The sequence below is a fragment of the Aotus nancymaae genome, unplaced genomic scaffold (assembly GCF_030222135.1).
Source record: "Aotus nancymaae isolate 86718 unplaced genomic scaffold, 86718_ANA_hifiasm-v0.15.2.pri h1tg000028l, whole genome shotgun sequence".
Lineage (NCBI taxonomy): Eukaryota > Metazoa > Chordata > Mammalia > Primates > Aotidae > Aotus > Aotus nancymaae.
In genome coordinates this window covers 25,028,385-25,055,485 of record NW_026988441.1, presented here as the reverse complement: position 1 = coordinate 25,055,485, position 27,101 = coordinate 25,028,385, and the positions used below count along the sequence as shown (strand labels likewise).

General features: G+C 41.0%; 1 long non-coding RNA gene, 1 other non-coding gene and 1 pseudogene across 5 annotated transcripts; 1 reads left to right on the top strand and 2 right to left on the bottom strand.

Moving 5' to 3' along the window:
• LOC110569459 (zinc finger protein 91-like) overlaps positions 1–24,940 on the bottom strand; it is a 72,604-nt pseudogene extending 47,664 nt beyond the window's left edge.
• LOC105726300 (uncharacterized) lies at positions 1,666–24,835 on the top strand. 4 transcript variants are annotated; one of them, XR_010344321.1, is made up of 5 exons: positions 1,666–1,865; positions 18,992–19,354; positions 20,092–20,436; positions 21,827–22,198; positions 24,090–24,835. It is a non-coding gene; the product is annotated as an uncharacterized LOC105726300 (long non-coding RNA). The 4 variants fall into 4 exon arrangements; XR_010344318.1 differs by having other exon boundaries at positions 20,092–22,198; XR_010344319.1 differs by having other exon boundaries at positions 20,092–22,198; positions 24,040–24,835.
• On the bottom strand, positions 2,901–3,004 carry LOC135276882 (small nucleolar RNA U13). Its single transcript, XR_010344436.1, has one exon. It is a non-coding gene; the product is annotated as a small nucleolar RNA U13 (small nucleolar RNA).
• Positions 24,941–27,101: the final 2,161 nt, after the last annotated feature.

Below are 27,101 nucleotides of genomic sequence, written 5' to 3'. Positions count from 1 at the left end.
GGGTGGGCAACAGGTGGTCAGCAGGGGTCTATGTGTGCTTATTTTATTTCTGTTGCCCTCTGCTCTTTCTATGGCCACTATCTGTCCTACCCCTAAAACTGAAGAGAGATGTAGGCAGGGAGAGGCTGTCCCCTCATCTCTGGGAGAAAAGGGATGTTCAGGCCATTCACCCTCCTGATGTCAGAGCTGCACTTCAGTGTAGCAGCTATTGGCCATGTGTTGCTATTGGGTGCCTGGTCTGAACTACAGTGTCCTAGAAAGGTAAAATATGAATTAGTTTCAAAGATTTTGTTCCAAACATATATATATATATGCACACACATACATATATCTGTATATATTTGCATATAATTAATAATTACATATTTCTCACATATTAAAATGACAAGATTTTGGATATGCTGAGTTAATTAAATTGTTACAGTCAATTTCACCTGTTCTTTGTTTCTTTCTGTTTTTTTTTTTTTTTTTTTTGGAGACGGGGTTTCACTCTTGTTACCCAGGCTGGAGTGCAATGGCGCAATCTCGGCTCACCGCAACCTCCGCCGCCTGGGTTCAGGGAATTCTCCTGCCTCAGCCTCCTGAGTAGCTGGGATTACAGGCACGCGCCACCATGCCCAGCTAATTTTTTGTATTTTTAGTAGAGACAGGGTTTCACCTGTTGACCAGGATGGTCTCGATTTCTTGACCTCGTGATCCACGCGCCTCGGCCTCCCAAAGTGCTGGAATTACACGCGTGAGCCACCGCGCCCAGCCCTCTTTGTTTCTTTTTAAAGTTTGGCTGCTAGAAAATTTAAAATTCACACGTGGCTCACATTTTATTATTTTATTTTAATTATTATTTATTTATTTATTTTTGAGACGGAGTTTTGCTCTTGTTGCTCAGACTGGAGTGTAGTGGCGTGATCTCGGCTCACTATAACGACATCTCCCAGGTTCAAGTGATTCTCCCGCTTCAGCCTCCCAAGTAGCTGGGATTACAGGCACCCACCACCATTTTTATAGAGATGGGGGTTTCACCATGTTGGCCAGACTAGTCTTAAATTTCTGACCTCAGGAGATCCACCCTCCTCGACCTCCCAAAGTACTGGTATTACAGGCGTGAGGCACCACGTCTGACCAGTGGCTCACATTTCATTTCAGAGGATTGCCTCTTTTTTTTTTTTTTTTTTTTGAGGCAGAGTCTTACTGTGTTGCCCAGGCTGGAGTGCAGTTGTGCGATCTCAGCTCACTGCAACCTCCACCTCCCAAGTGCAAGCTATTCTCCTGCCTCAGCCTCCCGAGTAGCTGGGACTACAGGTATGTGCCACCATGCCAGGCTAAAGATTGCCTCCCTTTTCAGGCTGCCTGCTCAAATGATTAGAAGCCAGGAAGGTCATAAAATTTAAAATTTTAGAACAATTGTTATTATGTTCTTTTAATTTGTGAATAGCCATATAGCATATTATTCACAAGTGCATATGACCTTATACACAAGGTTAAAGGCAAACACCTTCTGGGGTGGGCCTGGCTCAGCTCACAGAGGAAGATCTGCCTGAGAAGGCTGCAGCCTAGACTGTCACTCATTCAGCCCAGCTTCTGATCACATCTTCTGTCACTCAGGTCCTGAAGGGGGCGGGTCTTAAACATTATCCAATCAGGAGCTCTGAGCTGGGGACAGTTCAATCAGACAGGCAGCTGAAGCGGACAGGATGGCTCCTGGGTTTGGCTGGGCCTTTGTCTCTTGCTGCAGCTGGAGTTCCAGGTCTTGTCTTCACTGCTGTAAGTCCTGTGCTCCTAGAGGCCCAGCGTCTGTGGCCCTGTGACCTGCAGGTATTTTGAGATCCACAGCTAAGACTTCAGGAAACCCTGGAAGCCTAGACATGGTGAGAGTGCCCAGTCAGACATCCCGAGAGAGGGGAAGGGGCTGGTTGGAACCGGTGGGAAGTGGCTGTGGCAGGACTCAGGCCTGCCCACAGTCTGCTCCACAATCTGCTCCCGGAGTTCTCCTTGCTAAGCTCAGCCTCAATCCCCTTCAGCCATAAGATGGCTGCTGCGCTGACAGCAGGGGTCCTGGGCGTCCTGTTTCTTCCCATCCCAGTGACTGTGCTTTGTCCTGGAGCTCTCTCTGGGCAGCTTTGCACCCCCAGTGCTGCGTCTCTCCCAGATTGTGCAGGGACCACGGGAGGGTCCTCGGGAGAATCCTGACTTGGGGTGCCGGTTTATCAATGGGAAGAGCTTTGGTCCTTTGGGTTCCCAGTTTTTATTTTCTCTTATTAAAAATATGTGGCAGTCCTCACAAAAATATTTAAGAATTTAATCAAAGAGTGATTCAATAATTGTAGAGCACCCGGTATGTTTTGTAGTTTGTGGTTTACAAGAGAAGCTATTTGTAGTTTGGTTTATGAAAGGAGCTTGAACGATTTATAAGGTGCGTGATAAAGAAAACCGTATTTAACAATTGGTTAGGTACAGTTACATAGCAGTTTCTGTAAGTGGGAACTAGAGCTTCCTTAGTCTAATTGCCTGCCAGTTAATTATTCTCACTCTTCACAGGGGACTGATATTCCCCTGCATTTTTTACAAGTTTGTGTTCCCTGAAGGGTCTCAAGTGTACCTCCCAGCCTCACTCCTCCAGCCTAACTCTGGCCTGCAGATATATTTGAACTGCAAATAAACTAAAATACTGAATCTAGTTCCTTCTGACATTTCTAAATACCAACGTCTCTTTCCTAATTCACATTACCAACTATTTTTTTATTTAGTGTACATTTTGATACCTTATTTTAATTATGTTTTGACAAAGCATTGGATGGCACTTAAAATTATTTTCTGTTTGAAAATATTTCTCATGATGAAAAAGCAAAAAATAATTACTTTATTGCACAAAATTTCTATGCCTTTTTTTTTTTTTTTTTCCACATCAGATGGGTAATGTGCCGACGTCATAACAAGGTTCAAGGGTAGCACATTTCACACAAACGTATGAACACCCAATCATCACACTCATGAACTACAAAAGGATCGCCTTTTTTTTTTTTTAAATCTTCCTTAGGCACAGAAATTTTAGAATGTTTTCAAAGCAAGGTTTTTCTTTGGAAACTTTATGTTAGAGTGATGTGTTTTCAGCCCACCTTTATTTTTTTACTGGTCCTGGGTGTAAGGCCGGTCACCTCGAGTCGGGAGCTCGGACACTCTCACCCCCATCCATGCCTAGAAACCACGTCACCACTCCACGCCCACTTCTGCACTCAGCACTCAAATCTGCACTCAACACTAGGCTCTGCACTCAGTACCTAGCCCGCCCTTAAAAAAAATCCCGCCAAAATTTAAAAGAAGCCCCGCCAGAACCTGCCCAATAGCGTTTTGCCCCGTCCAGGTCCCACTCCCCCTGGTCGGCTGCTCACCGGAAATCCCACCTACCTGCCAATAGCAGCTTGCCCCATCCACGTCCTGCTTCCCCACAACAAATCAAAACGCCTCCACTCCCTATAAAACCCCACGCCCGGCCGGGCGCGGTGGCTCAAGCCTGTAATCCCAGCACTTTGGGAGGCCGAGGCGGGTGGATCACGAGGTCAAGAGATCAAGACCATCCTGGTCAACAAGGTGAAACCCCGTCTCTACTAAAAATACAAAAATTAGCTGGGCACGGTGGCGCGTGCCTGTAATCCCAGCTACTCAAGAGGCTGAGGCAGGAGAATTGCCTGAACCCAGGAGGCGGAGGTTGCGGTGAGCCGAGATCGCGCCATTGCACTCCAGCCTGGGTAACAAGAGCGAAACTCCGTCTTTAAAAAAAAAAAAAAAAAAACCCACGCCCAAGAGGAGTCAAGCGCGACTTCTCTGGCCCCTCCTGTCAAACCGCAGAACCTCACCCAGGAGCCAATTAAATTTCTTTATTCCAATAACTGGCCTCAGTTGCCTCATTTAAACCTTACACTGGGTTACAGTTATGCCTCAGGGTAAACCAAGATACACACCATAACTTTTTCTGCCAGAGTGTCTAGTGAATATCATTTTCTCCCTAAGGACAACCTGAGGTATGGAGTGTAGCTTCTCAAGGGAGCAGGTGGATGCCCTGGGGCTAAACTCGGCAATAAGTCTTCTTTCTTCTGTGGGCAAGGAACAGGCAGGAGAGGAGAGTCACATCACCTCTGTGTTGGGCCCAACGTTATGTCACAGTCTCTTTTTGGGCAACGTTTAGGTAAGAGAAGACGGTCTCATCAAATAGTCAGAGTGCCCAGAGATGTGTCACAATGCACCTTGTAGGGAGGGTCCAGGCAGGAAACTCACATCACATTGGTTCTGGGCCCAGCAATTAATCATCATGCCTTCTAAGGGCAGTGTCAAAACATAAGGGTATGCTACCTTAGTATTAGGCCCACTGACATGTCACAATATCCTCTTCAGGCAGAATATAGAAAGAGTGGGACAGTCACGTGAGCTAGGTTCTGAACCCAGTGCTATGTCACAACCCCTTCTGTGAGCAGAGGCCAGGCAGGAGAAGAGAGCATTACCTGTGTGATGGGTGCAGGGATTTGTCACAATGTCTTCTGTAGGCAGGATCTAAGCAGTAGAGTTACATAACCTGGGTGTTGGACCCAGCAAAAGTCACAATGGCCCACATGGGCAGGGCACAGGCAGGAGAGTCATATAACCTGTGTTTGGGGCCCAGCAATATGACAGTGTCCCCTGGGGAAGAGCCAAGGCTGGAGAGAGGATTCACATCACCTGGATACAAGATCCAGTGATGTCACAATGTCCCCTGTGGGCAGTGCCAAGGCAATAGAATAGTCACACCACCTAAGTGCTGGGTCCAGAGATATGTCACAATCCCTTCTGTGGGCTGGGCCAGTGCAGGGCCACTAAATCACTCTGGTGCTGGGAAAGTCATATGTCATTATCATACCAGAAGGAATGTTCAGACGCAAGATTAGGCATCTAGACTGGAAAGAATTGATACATCAAAAACATGACCAGACCGTGCATGGTGGCTCATACCTGTAATCCCAGCACGTTGGGAGGCCAAAGAGGATACTTGGAACCCAGGAGTTGAAGACTATTCTGGGGACATCATGGTGAGATGACATCGCTATTAAAAAATAGCAATTAAAGTTTAAAAATATAAATATATTCAGAGCCTGGACAACATAACAAGATCACATCTTTACTAAAAAGATGATAGATAGATAGATAGACCAGAAAGACAGACAGAGCCTGCCAGATAGATAGATAGACAAAGCCAGACAGACAAAGATAGATGATAGATAGATGATAGATAGATGATAGATAGACAGATGACAGATAGACAGATAGACAGACAGATAGCTAGCCAGGCAAGATGGCTTATGCCTATAATGCCAGCACTTTGGGAGGTCAAGGCTAGTGGATTGCTTGACCACAGGAGTTCGAGACCAGCCTGAGAAACATGGCCAAAGGTCATCTCTACAAAAATAAAAAGTAAAATTAAAAAAAAAAAAAAAGAGCCAGCATGGTGATGCATGACTGTAGTACTAGCTATCGGGGGAACTAAAACAGAAGAATCCCTGAGTCCAAGCAGGTCCAGGCTGCAGTAAGCCGTGATTACACATCTGCACTTCAGCCTGGGTGACAGAGTGAGAAGACCTCATTATACGTATATATTTATTTATTTATTTCTCTCTCTCTCTCTCTGTGTGTGTATGTGTGTGTGTGCACATATATGAAAGAAGAAAAAAATTTAAGGCAACAGCAACGTCAGTGTGCAGGAGGAAAGAACATAAGAGAGAAAGAAAAGGAAAAAATAGTAATTCAATGTACTGTGGAAAGGAACTCAAAGTGGGGTTAGGAAAAAAAAAATTTAAAAACCACAAAAACAAAAACAAATAAAACCTCAAAAAGGTCCCCAGAGCTGCAGCTACTCTGTAGGCCGAAGTGGGAGGATGACCTGGGTAAGCCCGTGAAGGGAAGGCCGCATGAGCCGTCATCGCACCCTCTACTGGACCAAAGCCGTATTGCCGCCGGCTAAAGCTATCTGGTCCACTTTATTTCCAAGCAGGCAGCCAGGTCCTTGCCTTGGGGCTGACATCTGGACAGAGAAGCTAGCCAGTGTCGAGGGCAGAGGCCCAGCGGGTCCACCCTACAGGCCATGTGTGGCCGAGTGGCACGCGGGGCCTGAAGCCATCTGTCTGGAGTCTAACTGCAACAACCTTCCTTCCCACTTCTCCCCAACATTGTCCGCTGGTTCACCCAACCTCCTAAGTAGTTCGACCTCCTAAATAGCTGGGATTATAGGCATGCAACACCTCAACTGGCTCATTTTTTATTGTTAGTAGATACAGGGTTTCACTACGTTGGCCAGGTTGCTCTCGAACTCCTGACCTCAGGTTATCTGCTGGCCTCAGTCTCCCAGTGTTGGGATTACAGGTTTGAGCCACCACACCCAGCCGATTTTTTTTTCTTTTTTCTTTTTTTTTCTTGAGACGGAGTTTCGCTCTTGTTACCCAGGCTGGAGTGCAATGGCGCGATCTCGGCTCACCGCAACCTCCGCCTCCTGGGCTCAGGCAATTCTCCTGCCTCAGCCTCTGGAGTAGCTGGGATTACAGGCACGCGCCACCATGCCCAGCTAATTTTTTGTATTTTTTTTAGTAGAGACGGGGTTTCACCATGCTGATCTGGATGGTCTTGATCTCTTGACCTCGTGATCCACCCGCCTCGGCCTCCCAAAGCGCTGAGATTACAGGCTTGAGCCACTGCGCCTGGCCTAAAAGTCTTATCTGAGGCCAGGCAGAGTGTCTTATGCTTATAATTTCAGCATTTTGGGAGGCTGAGGCGGGTGGATTGCCTGAGCTCAGGAGTTCAAGACCAGCCTTGGCAATACAGTGAAACCCAGACTCTACTAAAACTACAAAGAATTAGCTGGGCGTGGTGATGTGAGCCTGTAGTTCCAGCTACTTGGGAGGCTGAGGCAGGAGATTGAACCTTTGAACCTGAGAAGCAGTTTGCAGTGACCCAGATTTCACCACTACACTGCAGCCTGGGCGACAGAGCAAGACTCCTCCAAAAAATAAAAATAAATAAGGGCTAGGCACTATGGCTCATGCTTGTAATTCCAGCACTTTAAGAGGCCAAGGCAGGCAGATCACCTGAGGTCAAGAGTTCAAGACCAGCCTGACCAATGGAGAAACGACGTCTCTACTAAAAAAAAAAAAAAAAAAAAGTTAGCTGGGTATGGTGGTGCATGCCTGTAATCCAATCAAACTTGGGAGGCTGAGGCAGGAGAAATCTCTTGAACCCGAGAGGTGGAGGTTGTGGTGAGCAGATTGTGCCATTGTACTCCAGTCTGGGCAACAAGAGTAAAACTTTGTCACATTCACCAAATAAAGAGTGTTCACACTAGAATATATTTTTCCAGATGTAGTAGAAGTAAAAAAAAAAAAAAAAAATCCATAATTAACTCTATGCAAGTATCAGATAAATTATGGTAGAAATATATAAGTCACTGACACTTCAGATATACTAAATCAGAGTGCTGAGTATAGGAAATCTAAAACTAAGTTGGTAGAAAAATTATTTGTATGTAACTTTTTTTTTTTTGAGACGGAGTCTTGCTCTGTTGCCAGACTGGAGTGCAGTGGCTCAATCTCAGCTCACTGCAACCTCTGCCTCCTGGGTTCAAGTGATTCCTCTGCCACAGCCTCCCAAGTAGCCGGTTCTACAGGTGTGTGCCACCAGGCGCTGCTAATTTTTTAAATATATATTTTAGTAGAGATGGGGTTTCACCACATTGGCAAGGATGGTCTTGATCTCCTGATCTCATGATACCCACCTTAACCTCCCAAAGTGCTGGGATTCCAGGTGTAAGCCACTAAACCCAGCCTTGAATATAACTTCAAGAGGATCAGAAGGTTTTTTTGCAGTTATAATTAAATCTAAAGTATATGTCTTGAAAAGGATTACAGGTATTTTGAAAAGAATAATATCATTCAACTCTGAAATTATTTCCTACTGTTTCTTCATTCCTATTGGATTCCCATGTGAAAGCATGGGATCAATTGTTTCAGCATCAAAGATATGAGAGATCCATTTTGTTTTATTATTTGTTCTTTGAGTTGGAGTTCCACTCTTGCCCAGGCTGGAGTGCAGTGGCAGGATCTTGGCTCACTGCAACCTCTGCCTTCCACTTTCAAGCAATTCTCCTGCCTCAGCCTCCCAAGTAGTTGGGCTTACAGGTACCTGCCATGATGCACAGCTAATTTTTTTATTTTTAGTAGAGGCAGGGTTTCACCATGTTGGCCAGGCTAGTATTGAACTCCTGACCTCATGATCTGCCCACCTCGGTCTCCCAAAGTGCTGGGATTACAGGCGTGAGCCACACCTGGCAAGAGATTCTTTTTTATTAGGTGGGCATTATTTATAATCTTTTTTATAGAAAAATAAAGATATTAAAATGTAAAATGCAGCCAGGCATGGTGGCTCACACCTATAATCCCAGCACTTTGGGAGGCCGAGGCAGGTGGATCACGAGGTCAAGAGATCGAGACCATCCTGGTCAACAAGGTGAAACCCCGTCTCTACTAAAAATACAAAAATTAGCTGAGCATGGTGGCACATGCCTGTAGTCCCAGCTACTCGGGAGGCTGAGGCAGGAGAATTGCTTGAACCCAGGAGGTGGAGGTTGGGTGAGCTGAGATCGTGCCATTGCACTCCAGTCTGGGTAACAACAGTGAAACTCTGCCTCAAAAAAAAAAAAAAAAAAAAAGTAAAATGCATAATGAAAATCTAATGGAGAGGTTCTTTGGAGTCAACTTATTTCAGTGATGCATGAGGTAGGTTTTTAGAGTAATATTATGCATTATCATGAGAAGAAAACATGTTTAATTTTATTTAAAATTAGTGTTTGTACTAATTGTACTTTTATATAATACATTTTTTAAATTTTAGATTATGCATGAAGTTTAATTCAACATTTTTAACATGTTAAATACTATTGAGCATTCAGTGAAGTGTCATTATGCCACAAACTTTACCCTCTTCCACCTTACTCAAGGGTATAGGTAAAAGATGGTAACTGCATACTATTTAGTAACATGATGGATTAACATTTGTAATGATTTTTTGTGCTGGTGGCTGTCAACTACAAGTAAGTTAAAGATTATTGTTTCTGTGGGTTAAATTTTTATTGTTTTTAATCACTAAAATTTAATTTTGACATAATTTTTAAGAGTTTCTGATATTGCTAGTAATGCCATAGAGGTTGCATTATATCTGTAGATCATTTTGTGTAACACAAATATTTAACTATTAATAATGCCAGTTCATAAATGAGTAATATCTCATTATGTATTAATTTATATAACGTTCTTTAGGGTAAAATGTATTGTTGTTATAACCAATATGAAATCTCATCAATATGATTTCTTATATGGTTAGAAAAGTTTTAGGTGTTTTCAAGAGCATTGTCACATCTTCCTGCTTTGTAGAGTTTCTCTCCATGTCTTTTAAGAACTGAAGACTAAAGGCTTTGCCATATTTTTCACACTCATAGGATTTCTCTGCAGTGTGAATTTTTTTATGTTTAGTAAGAATTGAGGACTGGTTAAAGGTGTTGTCACATTCTTCACATTTGTAAGATTTTTCTCCAGTATGAATTATCCTGTGTTTAGCAAGGTATGAGGATTGGCTAAAACCTTTGCCACATTCTTCACATTTGTAGGGTTTCCCTCCAGCATGAATTATCTTATGTATAGTAAGGGTTGAAGATTGGTTAAAAGCTTTGCCACATTTTTTTACATTTGTAGGGCTTCTCTCCAGTATAAATTATCTTATGTGCAGTAAGTTGGAGGCACTGGTTAAAAGCTTTGCCACATTCCTCACATTTATAGGTTTTCTCTTCAGTATAAATTATGTTTAGTAATGGATGAGAATTTGTTAAAAGCTTTGCCACATTCTATACATTTGTATGATTTCTCTCCTGTATGAATTATTTTATGTTTAGTAAGGCATGAGAATCAATAAAAAGCTTTGAGACATGTGTAGGATTTCCCTCCAGCATGAATTATCTTATATGTAGTCAGGGTTGAGAAGTGGTTAAAACTTTATCACATTCTTCACATTTATATGATTTCTCTCTGGTATGAATTCTTTTTTTTTTTTTTTTTTTTTTTTGAGACGGAGTTTCGCTCGTTACCCAGGCTGGAGTGCAATGGCGCGATCTCGGCTCACCGCAACCTCCGCCTCCTGGGTTCAGGCAATTCTCCTGCCTCAGCCTCCTGAGTAGCTGGGATTACAGGCACGCGCCACCATGCCCAGCTAATTTTTTGTGTTAGTAGAGACGGGGTTTCACCATGTTGACCAGGATGGTCTCGATCTCTTGACCTCGTGATCCACCCGCCTCGGCCTCCCAAAGTACTGGGATTACAGGCTTGAGCCACCGCGCCCAGCCTCTGGTATGAATTCTTTTATGTTTAGTAAGGGTAGAGGGCCAATAAAGCCTTTTCCACATTCTTCACATTTGTAGAATTTCTCTCCAGCATGAATTGCCTTATGTGTACTAGGGGTGAGTATCGGTTAACAGCTTTGCCATTCTTCACATTTTATGATTTCTCTCCAGTGTGAATTCTCTTATGTATAGTAAGGTGTGAGTACCTATTAAAAGCTTTGCTACATTCTTCACATTTGTAAGGTTTTTCTCCACTGTGAATTATTTTATGTCTAGTAAGTATTGAGAGTACCCTAAAGGCTTTGCCACATTCTTCACATTTGTAGGGTTTCTCTCCAGTATGAATACTCTTATGTGTAGTAAGGTGTGAGTACTGTTTAAAATCTTTGCCACATTCTTCACATTTGTAGGGTTTTCTCTCACCATGAATTCTCTTATGTCTAGTAAGGATTGAGAGTACCCTAAAGGCTTTGCCACATTCTTCACATTTGTAGGGTTTCTCTCCAGTATGCATTACCTTGTGTGCAGTAAGTTTTGGGGACCGGTTAAAGGCTTTGCCACATACTTCACATTTGTAGGGTTTCTCTCCAGTATGAATTATCTTATGATTAGTTAGGATTGAGAGTACCCTAAAGGCTTTGCCACATTCTTCACATTTGTAGGGTTTCTCTCCAGTATGAATTCTTTTATGTGTAGTAAGGTGTGAGGATCTGTAAAAAGCTTTGCCACATTCTTCACATTTGTAGGATTTCTCTTGAGTATGAAATATCTTATGTGATGTAAGGTGTGAGGATAGGTAAAAAGCTTTGCCACATTCTTCACATTTGTAGGGTTTCTCTCCACTATGAATTACCTTATGATTAGTAAGGATTGAGAGTACCCTAAAGGCTTTGCCACATTCTCCACATTTGTAGGGTTTTTCTCCAGTATGAATACTCTTATGTGTAGTAAGGTGTGAATACTCTTTAAAATTTTTGCCACATTCTTCACATTTGTAGGGTTTTTCTCCACCATGAATTCTCTTATGTCTAGTAAGGTTTGATAATACACTAAAGGCTTTGCCACATTCTTCACAATTGTAGGGCTTTTCTCCAGTATGGATTCTCCTGTGTCTAGTAAAGGTTGAGAACCAGTTAAAGACTTTACCACATTCTTCACATTGGTAAGAATTCTCCCTAGTATGAGTGCTTATATGTTGAGTTAGGTGTAAAAGCCTGCAAAATGATTTGTCACATTTTTTACATTTGAAAGGTTTCTTTCCAGTATATCTTATCTTATGTATATTTGAATTTGAAAATTTGTAAAAGAAGTTCACATATTGATCACATTGAAATATTTCACTCTGGGTAGTTGTCAAACACTGGTTTAGTTCATTATAACCTTCTTTGTGCAGATTACAGTCTTCCACACTTTTACATCCTGTTCTTAACTGTAAATCTTCATGTCCACATTTTCTATATCTTTTCAATATGACTTCTTGGAAAGAATCTTTTATGCCCTGCTCTGGCCAAAGGTCTTGGGCAAAATGAGAATATATAACTGAAAGAAATAAAAATAACAAATTATTCCATTTACTAGACTCAGACGAATATGCTTTACAAATCTAACCCATAAAATTATACAAACTACATATACAAGATGGCACAGCAAAATACCAAAGGTCCTATTTTGTATAGACATGGAAATGTAACAAAAACATAACAAAAATACATCTGAGGAAAATTTATAAATGAGTGAAGTGGGAAATGCCCCAGCTGAGCACAACAGAGAGTGACAGAGAAGAAAAAGAAAAGTCTGTTGCATTTACCCAGCACAGCTCTTCCTGCTCCCCAATATAACATAGTGCCTTTACAAGTAAACAGCCAACTTTTGGTTTCTTTTTTAAAAGACAAGTAAAATACTGGCACATATATGTTTATTACTTGCTTCTAAGGGCCTTTCTAGACACTGGTTTCTGGCTCTTCTGACATATAATGCTGAAATAAATGGTGGTATACTTTGGAATAACACCAAAGCTAAATGTTACAGCAGCAGGGAGGCTGCAGTGCCACACATAAAAAACAGGTGTAGCACATGACTACTGACTATTGTTAGGAAAACACCCAAACAGGCCAGGTGTGGTGGTTCATGTCTGTAATCCTAGCACTTTGGGAGGCCAAGGCTGGTGGGTCACCTGAAGTCATGAGTTTTGAGACCACCCTGGACAACATGGTGAAACTCCATGTCTACTGAAAAAAAAAGCCAGATGTGGTAGCACACACCTGTATTCCCAGCTACTTGGGAGGCTGAGATAAGAGAACTGCTGGAACCCAGGAAGCAGAGGTTGCAGTGAGCCAAAATCATGCCACTGAACTTCAGTCTGGGAGGCAGAGCAAGACTTTGTCTCAAAAAAAAAAAAAGAAACAAACAAACATTTTTAGCTTAAAAAAAAAAAAAAAAAACCAAAATTGTAGACAAGACACATTCTAGGAAAATGTTTGAGAGATTTCCAGAATCTCTAACCAAGACAATTGTTGAAACTATACCACAACAAAGCTTTTTTTTTTAATGTCCAAATTTCAATCAAAGATTACAATGTATAAAAAATAGGATAATATGGTTTTATCAAAAATATTATAAAAGTTTCAGACACCATAAAAATGTACATTAATTTTAAAAATTGAAAATAAATAATATTCAGTGAGTAAAATAGAAACAGAACTACAGAAAGTTAGAAAAATGAGGATAAGGACAAAAATATGTAAAATATCAAAAAAAAATTATGAAGGTTAAAAAATATCAAAAACAGCCGGGCGCGGTGGCTCAAGCCTGTAATCCCAGCACTTTGGGAGGCCGAGGCGGGTGGATCACGAGGTCAAGAGATCGAGACCATCCTGGTCAACATGATGAAACCCCGTCTCTACTAATACAAAAAATTAGCTGGGCATGGTGGCGCGTGCCTGTAATCCCAGCTAATCAGGAGGCTGAGGCAGGAGAATTGCCTGAACCCAGGAGGCGGAGGTTGCGGTGAGCCAAGATCGTGCCATTGCACTCCAGCCTGGGTAACAAGAGCAAAACTCCGTCTCAAAAAAAAAAAAAATCAAAAACAGTAACAAACATCCTGAAAAAAGGAATGACATAAAAATGAAGCTCAAAAAACAAACTAGGATATTTATAACAAACATATATAAGCACAATTTCAAAAGTCACAGACAAAAAGAGAATCTTGGAAACTGCAAGATAAAAGTGATGTGTTGTTGGCAAGCATAATCTTATGAGATAGCCAGTAAATTGTCAACAAAAATTCTGCAGGTCAGAAGGGTACTGTCTGATATAGTCAAAACCCTAAATAAATATATGGCTATCAAGTGAGTATAATACCATCAGCAAATCTGTCCTGCTAAGTAAATTTTTTAAAACCTTCAAAACTAACCAAATTCTGAAAAAGTGTATTGGCACTGCCTTACATATAAAAGGTGCTAAAAGCAGTTTCTTCCAATGAAAATAGTGTGATTCAACAAAACATAAAATCATATAAAAACACATTTTCTGGAAAAGAAACACAAACACAAAAATTGATTTTTAAAGCATAATGGTACAGAAAACATTTTTAATTCTCTAAAATCTGAAAGTTAAAAGCATAGAAATCATTATAAACATCTGTTAATGAATATACAACCTAAAAAGATATCATTTGAAACATCAATGACAAATTTGAGAGCAGATGATAAAAAAGTTTTGCATGCAACTAAAGTGTTTTTTTTTTTCTTTTATCAAACTGAAATATGTTACATCTTTTGGAGGTTTTATGTAATCCCCACAGTAGCACAAAGAACATAGTTACATAGCGACACAAAACAAGAAAGAAGTAAAAGCATATCAACATACAAATAAAAAAGACACAAATTAAGAGAGAAAATGAGAAACAAAGCTACAAGAATCAAATAATAAAATAACAATAGCTGGGCGCGGTGGCTGACACCTGTAATCCCAGCACTTTGGGAGGCCGAGACGGGTGGATCACGAGGTCAAGAGATCGAGACCATCCTGGTCAACACGGTGAAACCCCGTCTCTACTAAAAATACAAAAAATTAGCTGGGCACGGTGTGCCTGTAATCCCAGCTACTCAGGAGGCCGAGACAGGAGAATTGCCTGAACCCAGGACATGGAGGTTGCGGGTGAGCCGAAATTGCGCCATTGTACTCCAGCCTGGGTAACAAGAGCGAAACTCCGTCTTAAAAAAAAAAAAAAGAGAGAGAATTAAAAAAAAAAAAAAAAATAGCCAGGCGCGGTGGCTCACGCCTGTAATCCCAGCACTTTGGGAGGCAGAGGCGGCTGGATCACGAGGTCAAGAGATCGAGGCCATCCTGGTCAACATGGTGAAACCCCGTCCCTACTAAAAATACAAAAAATTAGCTGGGCATGGTGGCGCGTGCCTGTAATCCCAGCTACTCAGGAGGCTGAGGCAGGAGAATTGCCTGAACCCAGGAGGCGGAGGTTGCGGTGAGCCGAGATCGCGCCATTGCACTCCAGCCTGGGTAACAAGAGCGAAACTCCTCAAAAAAACAAACAACAAAAAAAATAGTTTAACATAAAGTTTCTCAAAATCATGCAGATATCTATGTGTCCCCCCAAACAATGCAAAGGCAGGCAGATTGTGGAGTCTTTTTTTTTGTTGAGACGGAGTTTTGCTCTTGTTACCCAGGCTGGAGTGCAATGGCGCGATCTTGGCTCACCGCAACCTCCGCCTCCTGGGTTCAGGCAATTCTCCTGCCTCAGCCTCCTGAGTAGCTGGGATTACAGGCATGCGCCACCATGCCCAGCTAATTTTTTGTATTTTTAGTAGAGACAGGGTTTCACCATGTTGACCGGGATGGTCTCTATCTCTTGACCTCGTGATCCACCCGCCTCGGCCTCCCAAAGTGCTGGGATTACAGGCTTGAGCCACTGCGCCCGGCCCTGCTGTGGAGTCTCATATGCTATGAAGAGGACGTTGGCTCTCACTGTAAACTTAAAGGAAGATCAATGAAGGGAAAGTAGAATTCCTTTTTTTTTTTTTTTTTTTGCCAAACATCTCAGGAGTAGAATCCTTAGAGAATTAAAAAGGGTAAGAGAGAACATGGCCCTATGTGAGAACAATAACAACAAAACAAACAAACAAACACCTCAGGCTTCCCAGAAACTAGTTGCTTTGGAACATAGCTTTTCAAAACACATTGTAGGGACTGGCTTTTTTTTTTTCCCCCCCTAATCTTCCAACCTTTCAACTATGTCAACTGTTTTATTCACTCTCACCCACCTGGGGGTTTGGCTATGATACTGTGTCTCTTCATATTCCAGGGATCTTTTTCTTGCTGCAGACAGGTGATCAGATCTGCCTTAGAGACAGCAATACCTGCTTTATTAAAAATAAATTACATGAATCTTGTTCATATTCTCTAATTACCAACCTACTACCATGGTTACTAAAAAGGATGTCATAGAACATTCTAGAAAATTAATCCCAAAATACTATTTAATGACAGAAAGTTCTTAACACTTAGAAAATATTTTAAATTTATAGGTCCTTAATTTCACTACCCAGTACTCTACGTCAAAAATTAGTGATGACAAATCGATTTTAACATGGGGCAACAATATTTTATACCACTAAATTTCTGAAATTACCACTACTCTAGAGTGAAGGATACAGACCAGCTCAGGAATGTAAAAAGTTCGGGCCAAGATAAAACATCTTGAAGAAGTTTTTTCTATGTGGACAATATCTCAAGACTTTCTGAAAACAGGGATTAGAAATTCATTTATGAAAAGCATAAATTGGCTGGGTGTGGTGGCTCACAACTGTAATCCCAGCACTTTGGGAGGCCAAGACCGGTGTATCATCTGAGGTCAGGAGTTTGAGACCAACTTAACTAACATGGAGAAACCCGATCTTTAAAATAATAAAAAAGTTAAAGAAAGAAAGAAAGAAAAGCATAAATTACCAAAAATTATTCTACAAAAATAGAGAAATGAAACTTTTAGGGTATATAAGGAATTGTGTATTAAAGTTATTCTCACCCAAAAAGACCAGGTTTCTGTAGTTCTCTAACATCACTTTTCTATACAAATCTTGCTGATCAGTGTCCAGGCATTGCCACTCCTCCAGAGAGAATTCTATGGCCACATCCCTAAATGTCAACGGCCCCTGAAAAACACACATACGCACACACACACACACATACACACATGCACACACATACACATTTACAAGTGTCCATAGGCAGAATTTATCATTTAAATTATACTTAAATGAGAAAGTAAAGAATATTGGTTCTGACTTATAGGAATGACTTAAATTATCCAACAATTTTTAACACAGAAATATTCTCTAATGTATTCTCTAACTCTTGAGAAGGGAATGCTATAAGATACAGAATGCTAGTGTATATATGATACACTAATGAATAATACAATATAAAGCTAAAGCCATAAACATAAACATGTACATTTTTAGCGCTATATTTGCATCACAAAGAATGAGTTGTGCATGTTTTTCAGACAAAAAAGACATGTTGAGTTAGAAGTCACCCCTTAAGTTTTAATGTGTACAATAAACTGGAGATCTTGTGCAGATTTTTTCTTTTTCAGAACATCTGAAATAAATTCTGAGTTTCTGAATTTCTAACAAGCTCACTAGTAACACCAGTGTGTTTGGCACAACAAGGATATTTTGTCAAACATCCATTAAGTGGAAGAACCTGTGTTTTACCCAGTTTTTCTGGCCTGTAAAGAAAGATAAGAGTCTTTATTTTCCAAAGACAGAGATATGCAAAAAAAGAAAGGCAGCTGCCAGATTAACTGTGATGGTTTATGCACAGCTCTTCTTTAGCTACATAAACATACTTAATAATGAAGAGAAAAAAAAAACTCTATAATAAAATAAATATTTCAGAGAGCTTTTTAAGTAAATTTTAAAATCAACTGCACTAGTACAATGTTTTATGATGTGCTGAGGCACAGAGAAGAACACAGCATCACTGCTGAGATATTGCCCCTCAAGAAGTAAATTATATTTGGCAGGCATTTGTTCTGGGAAATAAAAAAAAAAAAAAGTAGCTGGGCGCGGTGGCTCAAGCCTGTAATCCCAGCACTTTGGGAGGCCGAGGCAGGTGGATCACGAGATCAAGAGATCGAGACCATCCTGGTCAACATGGTGAAACCCCGTCTCTACTAATACAAAAAATTAGCTGGGCATGGTGGCGCGTGCCTGTAATCCCAGCTACCAAGGAGGCTGAGGCAGGAGAATTGCCTGAACCCAGGAGGCGGAGGTTGCAGTGAGCCGAGATCGCGCCATTGCACTCCAGCCTGGGTAACGAGAGCGAAACTCCGTCTCAAAAAAAAAAAAAAAAAAAAAGTAAATTATAGTCTGAATTTAACCATACAGAAAAATCAGTTTTATGCAGAGTCCAACATGCAGATATCGTCTATGTTCTGTAATTTTAAATAACAATTAAGTCTTTCTTTATCACCCTAGAGAGCAAGTATCTCTCATTAATTCTTTTTTCAGAACTTTCAGGGTAATAAATGTCATCCTGTCTAAATAAGCATTTTCTTAATCCTGTTCTGCATAGAGCTAATGAAGAACACAGATGAGTCAACATTACATGTTCTCCATCTTTATTAAGACCCCAGCTTTTCTGCATTAGGAATCTTGAGTATCCACATCTTCCCATGTTTAACGAAAACAAAGGGAACATTTTTAATATCACAGATTATAAATTTGTGGTGAGAAATCTGCATGGCATATAAAAAGCCACAATTTAGAGAGTGTAGAGAAGGCTCTGGGATATAGGAGAGAAATATTTTGCAGAGACCTTTGACTATCAAAAGAATTTTAAATAATAGTTAAAACAAACTCACTAGGGGAAAAGAAACACAAGTAGAGAAGTAAAGGTTTGCAAGGACTAAACGCTTGGCACTCCAGGAGGCAGAGTGGACATAGCTCTTTATCTGAGACATATTCAGCAAAAAAAAAAAAAAAAAAAAGCCATTTTTTTTTTGCCTTATTTAAAAATCCTTTTTAGATTTACACTAGCATCTTGAGAAAATGCCTTTAAAGGTGTCAGCACCACCTATTTACCTGCTACCCTCACACTCACAGATAAAAGAACTAAAACCTGCAGGAAAAGTCCACCCATTTTAATTATTTTTTTATGTTTATTTATTTATGTTTTGAGATCAGGGGCGGGAGGGGTGTTTCTCACTTTGTCGCCCAGGATAGAGTGCAGTGGCTATTCACAGGCTGGATCCCACTACTAATTAGTATGGGAGTTTTGACCTGCTTTGTTTCTGACCTGGGCTGGTTCACCCTTCCTTAGACAACCTAGTCATCCCCCACTCCTGGGAGGTCACTATATTAATGCTGAACTTAGTGTGGACACCCTCTTGAGATTGCGCACTGTAGCCGAGAACTCCTCGGCTCAATCGATCCTCCCACTTCAGCCTCCCGAGTAGCTGGTATACAGGAATGTGCCACCATGCATGGACCATTTCTCTTCTTTATAACAGAAGAGTTTCATGAACAATGAGCTCCTCCATTAATTAAAAATATGTTTCTCTATTTCTGTCTTCAGGAGCCCACCCTGCCACAAATACCAGCAAGTTCTGCTACAGTAATGAAAATACGGGTCACTCTGACCTCTCCCCATGAAAACCAAACAGAAGAGTCCCTGTGACCAACTGCAAAGGTGAAACTTCACTCTCATGAATGTATCTTGAACCTCTCATACTTAATTCTGGCCTCATCTCAGAGTCACATGAGACATGATTAAAACAACATAAATTCTTTTACCTAGAACAATAAACAGAACCTGTGGAAAAGGTACAAGTAAAGAGATTTCTGCAACTTGGCCATGTAATACTAATCAGAAGCCTGGACTGATAACCACTTAGCTAAGCATTGCCTCTAAAACTTTAATGAGCTCAAAAATCACTTGGTGCTGGGCACGGTGGCTCAAGCCTGTAATCTCAGCACTTTGGGAGGCCGAGGCAGGTGGATCACGAGGTCAAGAGATCGAGACCATCCTGGTCAACATGGTGAAACCCCATCTCTACTAATACAAAAAATTAGCTGGGCATGGTGGCGCGTGCCTGTAATCCCAGCTACTCAGGAGGCTGAGGCAGGAGAATTGCCTGAACCCGGGAGGTGGAGGTTGCGGTGAGCCGAGATCGCGCCATTGCACTCCAGCCTGGGTAACAAGAGCGAAACTTCGTCTCAAAAAAAAAAAAAAAAGTCCAAACCAAAGAAACATGTCAGCAGGGCCTATGGTGGTTCCATGTGTGCTAAATGTGTTATTGACAGGATCAAGCGTGCTTTCCTTATTGCGGAATAGAAAATCATCATGAAAGTTTTGAAGGAGCATACACAGTCAGAAAGCTAAATAAAACATGAAACATTTTTATGTAATAAGAATGAAAAAAATTTTTTTTTTGAGACGGAGTCTCACTCTGTCTGTAAACTGGAGCGCAGTGGCACAATCTCAGCTCACTGCAACCTCTGCCTCCCTGGTTCAAGCAACTCTCCTGCCTCAGCCTCCCGAATAGCTGGGACTACAGTTGTGTGCCACCATGCCTAGCTAATTTTTGTATTTTTAGTAGAGACAGGGTTTCACCATGTTGGCCAGGATGGTCTCGATCTTTTGACCTCATGATCCACCCTCCTTGGCCTCCCAAGGTGCTAGGATTACAGGCATGAACCACCTCAACCAGCCTAAAAATGAAAACATATTTTAAAAAAGACAAAAATAACTCCATTCTAAATTTTCCTATTCTTTGCTGTCTCTTTAAAGTTTACAGAGAAAAACAAAAGGCAGCAATGTCTGAATAAGTCTGTATTTAAAAAATATGTATACATGAACTAATGTAATGTTTATTAAGAAGGTACCATGTGCTGCAACTGTAAGAGGAGGTAATGGGTTCCTGGCCATACCACAAGTGGTGGTAACCCTGGTGATTGCTGTTTTCCTCTCTTCCTACTGGAGAAAGGATCTTTGTGGTGGAGGAGCTGCTATAGCCTGAGGTGAGGTCATGCCTTCTTCTCTCTTTATCCTCTGCCCCATCCTCCAGCAGAGAAAATGCAGCAGGGATGCCCTGGAGGTGGCTGAGCCCCTGTCTAGAGAAGGAGGCAAGCTCTGTTGACACAGGTCTTTTGTAAGGCCACAAGGTTTAAGCTGGTGGCCCAGGACCATCATTCTACTATAATAAAGATTGTGAAATAATAATATAATAATAATAATAAAAAGAAGGTACTATGTGCTCAAGAGTGTGTTACAGGGCACTGTGCTGGGAATGACACATTATGTGATTAAATCCTAATAACACCTTGAAAGTTCATACTAAGTGCTCAATAGTTCTCAGGATTTAAAGAGCCCAGAATTAATATTTATTTCTCTGTTTCTCTGTCATTGATTTTCTTAAAAACATATAAACTAAAAGCTAAAAATGTAGACAGATGAAGATATATAAATAACTAAAAGCTAAATATAGACAAATGAAGATCTACAGATAAAGAACTATAAACATAGAGTTTAATGTAGTTTAGAGAAATTTTTTGTGTTTATATTTACTCGTTTGTGACTTGTGGAGCTACTACTGGATCTGCAGGAATAGAAAACAAGTTGCTAAATGAAATCTTGTTATAAGCACTGGTTTTACGACAAAATTTAAAAATTAAGATCTTGAAATGTATACTTTATTTTTCTTATGTATCTGTTTTTGGGTTTCAGGATATTGTGAGCACCAGCTCTAGAAAGTCAGCACGATTTACCAGCCAAAACTTGAATCTTTATGAATCAGTTTTGTAAGGAAAGACTCCAGAGTGGGGCCAGACCTAAATAAGGCCTCCAAAAAGGGTGAATCCGATCAGAACTGGGGCAGGGAGAGACCCTAGATGGAATTTGTTCTCTATGCCTCTGGGGTATTTCCAGCTCTGTTTTTCCTAAGCTTACCTAAAAACTTAAATTTCAGAGTTTATGTGACTTAACTATATTTTTGCCACTGCTTTGTCAGTTTTATAACATATACTAATAAGCAATTTAAATGAATCTTTTTAAGTTTTCTAGGATAATTTTAGCAGAAGATAAATATATCTATTCTTAGAAAAGTAAAAGAAAAACAAATAATAGCAACACTCAGTTCATAAATAGCCCTTCAGGTAATAAGATAAGTCACAGCAATATAAAAAAAAAGGGGGTCCAAGTTTTTTGTTTTTGTTTTTTTCACACATCTATTCATTGTACCAACCATATGATGCTTAATTCAATCATGTATGCAGTTGCTAGTCTAGAATAAAAGTTTGTGGATAGTAGGGACCATGACTGCTGTATCTATTTTTTGAATGATCATATGTAATGGAAGCAATTAGTTTATTTGTTTGAGTCACCAGGCCTCCTCTTTGTCTTTCACCCAAGTACCAGAAAACTTCAGAAACTCTCATCTGGGAACCAACCAAAGTCATCTCTTCTATCAGGGAGAAGACAACACAGGATAACTCTTTTCTCTTACACTGATACAGAAGCAGAATTAATCATTCTTGTCAGTCTGACACAATTCTGTCCTGGACATCTTCAAATGTCTTAAAGACACCTAGCTCATTGTGAGAGGATTCCCAGTGACCTAGGGCTGATGGCACAATAATAACCCAGGCTGAAGAAACTCAGGCTGATTCTAATAAAAAATGGAACTGCCTTGGTGGAGCTCCAGAAGCTGGATCACGTATCCTGATTTGCTAGCTTTTGAGTAAGAAGGACAAGAATACTCTACTCCAATATCACAATTTAAAGGTAGGTATAGCTGTGGTCATGGCTCTGGATACTTTGTGGCCTTGATCTCTCACTCTTAAGATGCTTGATTACACTTACAGATTCTGTCATCAGATTCTATTTACACCTGGAGCCTCTCACATAACTGTAGTGTTCACTAAACAAGATCTGAAAAACTTTACGAGCCACACTCTCAAAGGGGTGTCTTTAAGATTTCTATGTTGATGGCCGGGCAAGGTGGCTCACACGTGTAATCCCAGCACTTTAAGAGGCTGAGGCAGGCCAACTATCTGATCTTTGACAAAGCTAATGAGAGGAATGTGAGAAGAATTCCCTATTTAATAAATGGTGCTGGAACAATTAACTAGCACTATGTAGAAGATTAAAACTAGTCCCCTTCCTTACACCATATGTAAAAATCAACTCAAGAAGAATTAAAGACTTAAATGCAAAACTTCTAATTAAAAAAAAAAAAAACACCTGTAAGATGAGTAACCTAGAAAATATCTTTCTAGGCACAAAAACTAGCAAAGATTTTATTATGAAGATACCAAAAGTAACCGCAACAGAAGCAAAAATTAACTAATGGAACATAATTAAAGAGCTTTTGCACAGCAAAGGAAAATATTAACAGACCAAACAGACAATCTACAAAATAAAAACAAAATATTGCAAATTATTTTTCACAGAGATTTAATATCCAGAATAGAGAAGCTTAAACAAGTTTACCAGAAAACAACATACCACCGCATTAAAAAGTAGGCAAAAAACATAAACAGATTTTTGAAAACACAAATACGTGGCTAGCAAAAATATTTTATAAAATGCTCATCACATTAGAGAAATGCAAAGAAAACAAAACAAAAAAACTGCAATGAGATACCATCTCACACCAATCAGAATGTCTGTTGTTAAAAAGTGAATAACAGGTCGGGCACGGTGGCTCAGGCCTGTAATCCCAGCACTTTGAGAGGCCGAGGCGGGCAGATCACAAGTTCAGCTGTACCAGACCAGTCTGGTCAAACACGTTGAAACCCCATCATTACATACATACATACATACATAAATAAATAAATAAATAAATAAATAAATAAATAAAACAAAAGTTAGTGCGGTGCAGTGGCTCACGCTTGTAGTCCCAGCTACTTGGGAAGCTGAGGCAGAAAAATTGCGTGAACTCAGGAGGCAGCAGTTGCAGTGAGGCGATATCGCGCCACTGCACTCCAGCCTCCAGCCTGGGCGACAGAGCACGGCTCCTTTTAAAAAATATATATATATACACACCACGTAACTGTACTTAACCAATTGCTAAATCTGATTTTCTTCATCGTGAATTTTATAAAAGACTTTCCTTCAAGCCTCTCCCATAGACCACAAACTACAAACCATAGCTGGGTGCTCTACAATTCTAGAACCACTCTTACATTAATGTTTTAATATCTTTGCAGTGACTCCCATAAATTTTTAGTAGGAGAAAATAGAAACTGGGAACCCCACGGACCAAAGCTCTTTCCATTCATAAACCCGCACCCCAAATCAGGATTCTCCGCTGATGACCCTCTCGCGGTTCCTGCAGAATCTGGGAGACACGCGGTGCAGAGGGTGCAAAAGCTGACAGAGAGGGCTCCAGGCCAGGGCACAGCCACCGGGCAGAGACAGGACGCCCGTGAGCTGGCTGTCAGCGCAGCCGCCATCTTATGGCTGAAGGAGACTGGGGCCGAGCTGGGCAAGGAGAACTCAGGGCTCAGATTGTGGAGCTGACGTTGGGGAGGCCCGAGTCCCGCCACGGCCACTTCCCGCCGGTTCCAACCAACCCCTTCCCCTCTCTAGGGATGTTGACCCAGCATTCTCACCATTTCTAGGCATCCAGGGGGTCCTGGCATCTTAGCTGTGGATCTCTCAATGCCTGCAGGTCACGGGGCTACAGAGGCTGGGCCTCCAGGAGCAGGAGACACAGAGAAGTGAAAACCAAACCTGGAGCTCTGGCTGCCGGGAGAGACAAAGGGCCCGCCACATCCCGGAAGCCGTCCTGTCCGCTCCAGCCGTGTGCCTGATTGGACGGTTCACAGCCCAGCGTCGCTGATTGGATAACGTTTAAAACCCCACCCTCTCAGGCCCTGAGTGACAGAAGATGTGATTAGATACTGGGCTGAATGAAGAGTGACAGCCTAGGCTGCATTTTTTCAGGCAGGGCTTCCTCCCTGAGCTGAGCTAGGCCCACCCCAAAAGGTATTTGCATTCAACCTTGTGTATAAGGTCATATACATTTGTAAATAATATATCATATGGCTATATGTAAATGAAAAAAATATAATAACAAATGTTTTAAAATTTCAACTTTTTTTTTGTGGCAGGGCGCAGTGGCTCACACCTGTAATCTCAGCTCTTTGGGAGGCCGAGGCAGGTGGATCACGAGGTCAGGTGTTCAAGACCAGACTGGCCAAGATGGTGAAACCCCATCTCTACTAAAAATTCAAAAAAATTAGTTGGGCATAGTGGTGGGCACTGGTAATCACAGCTACTCAAGAGGCTGAGGTGGTAAAATCTCTTGAACCTGGGAGACAGAGATTGCCATAAGCCAAGATCACACCACTGCACTCCAGTTTGGGCAACAGAGCAAGACTCTGTTTTAAAAAATAAATAAGGGCCGGGCACGGTGGCTCACGCCTGTAATCCCAGCACTTTGGGAGGCCGAGGTGAGTGGATCACGAGGTCAAGAGATCAAGACCATCCTGGTCAACAAGGTGAAACCTTATCTCTACTAAAAATACAAAAAATTAGCTGGGCATGGTGGTGCATGCCTGTAATCCCAGCTACTCAGGAGGCTGAGGCAGGAGAATTGCCTGAACCCAGGAGGCGGAGGTTGCAGTGAGCCGAGATCACACCATTGCACTCCAGCCTGGGTAACAAGAGTGAAACTCCATCTCAAATAAATAAGAAAAACACATTTCAAAGCTACAGAATTAAAACAATTTAGGGCAGTAGACATATAGCTAATTCATAGTTGATTTTGCTCAACACTGTCTTATGTACAGAGCTAAACATTGTTATACACAATTATAATACAAACCAAAATAAGAAAACACAATTAACTGGTTTGAGGTAGTATACCCTGAAATATATAACACAAAAATAAAATATTGCAGAACAAAATTAAAGCATGGAATGTAAAACTTACTGAACACCATCAAATAAGTCAATATATTCATGAAATATTCTTAGAAGCAGAATATAAGAGAAATAGTAATGCACAGGTAACATGAAGAAAAAAAGATTGAGAACTTCCCAAATTTTTATGTAATAAAAAAATTCTAACCAATCATACCTAATTCAAAATTATTTTACTTCAAAAAGAAGATAAAAATAAAGACTTTCCAAAATAAAAGCTCAGCATATTTATTACAACTAGAACAGTCATAGATTCTCCATATTAAACAGAGAAATACTAAAATAGTCCATTATGTTGAAAAATAAGTGGTGCTAGACAACATCATGAAACCATATATTTAGCTCTCTATTAAACGTAAATATACAGCCACACATAGAATGTTTCAGTTCATAATGGCAGTGCACAAAACCCTTAAAGTACAAAGACTAATGACACTATGAAACAACAATCTCTAGTCTGCAAAATAACCAGCTAGCATCATGAGGACAAGATCAAATTCACACAAAACACTATTAACCTTAAATGTAAATGGGCTAAATGTCGAATTAAAAGACACAGAATGGCAAGCTAAATAAAGAGTCAAGACTCATTGGTGTGCTGTATTCAAGAGACCCATCTCACGTGCAAAGACACACATAGGTGGAAATTTACCAAGCAAATAAAAGCAGAAAAAAAATCAAGTGTTGTAATCACTGACAAAACAGACTTTAAACTAACAAAGAAAAAAAAAAAAGAGCATTACATAATGCTAAAAGAATTAATTCAAGGAGCATCCAAATTAAAAAACACACTCTTAGAGACCTACAAAAAGACTTAGACTCCCATACACTAACAGTGAGAGATGTTAACACCTCACTGTCAATAATAGATTATTGAGAAATAAAAGTAACAAGGATATTCAGGACTTCAACTCAGCTCTGGGTCAAGTGGACCTGATAGACATCTGCAGGACTCTTCAGCCGAAAACAACACAGTACATATTCTTCTAAGTGCCACATGGCACTTATTTTAAATTGGTTACATACCTGGAAGTAAAACACTTCTCAGCAAATGCAAAGGAACTGAAATCCCAACAATCTCTCACAGCACAGTGCAATCAAACTAGAACTCATGGCTGAGGCTGGGTGTTGTGACTCACGCCTTTAATTCTAGCACTTTGGGAGGCTGAGACAGGTGGATCCTATGGTCGAGAGATCAAGACCATCCTGGCTAAAATGGTGAAACCAGTGAAAACCCGTCTCTACTAAAAATGCAAAAAATTAGCCAGATGTGGTGGCACGTGCCTGCAGTCAGCTACTTGGGAGGCTGAGGCAGTTGAATTGCTTGAACCCAGGAGGCAGAGGTTGCACTGAGCCAAGATCACACCACTGCACTCAGCCTGAATGACAGAGACTCCATCACAAAAAACAAAAAAACCTCAAAAAACGGTGCCTCTCACTTGTAATCTCAGCACTTTGGGAGGCCAAGGTGAGCAGATCATGAAGTCAGGAGTTTGAGGACCAGCCTGGCCAACATGATGAAATCCCATCTCTACTAAAAATACATAAATTACCCTGGGCTAGGGAAGGGTACCTGTAATCCCAGCTACGTGGGAGGCTGAGGCAAAAGAGTCATTTGAAACTGGAAGGCAAGGCCGGGCGCGGTGGCTCAAGCCTGTAATCCCAGCACTTTGGGAGGCCGAGGCGGATGGATCACGAGGTCAAGAGATCGAGACCATCCTGGTCAACATGGTGAAACCCCGTCTCTCCTAACACA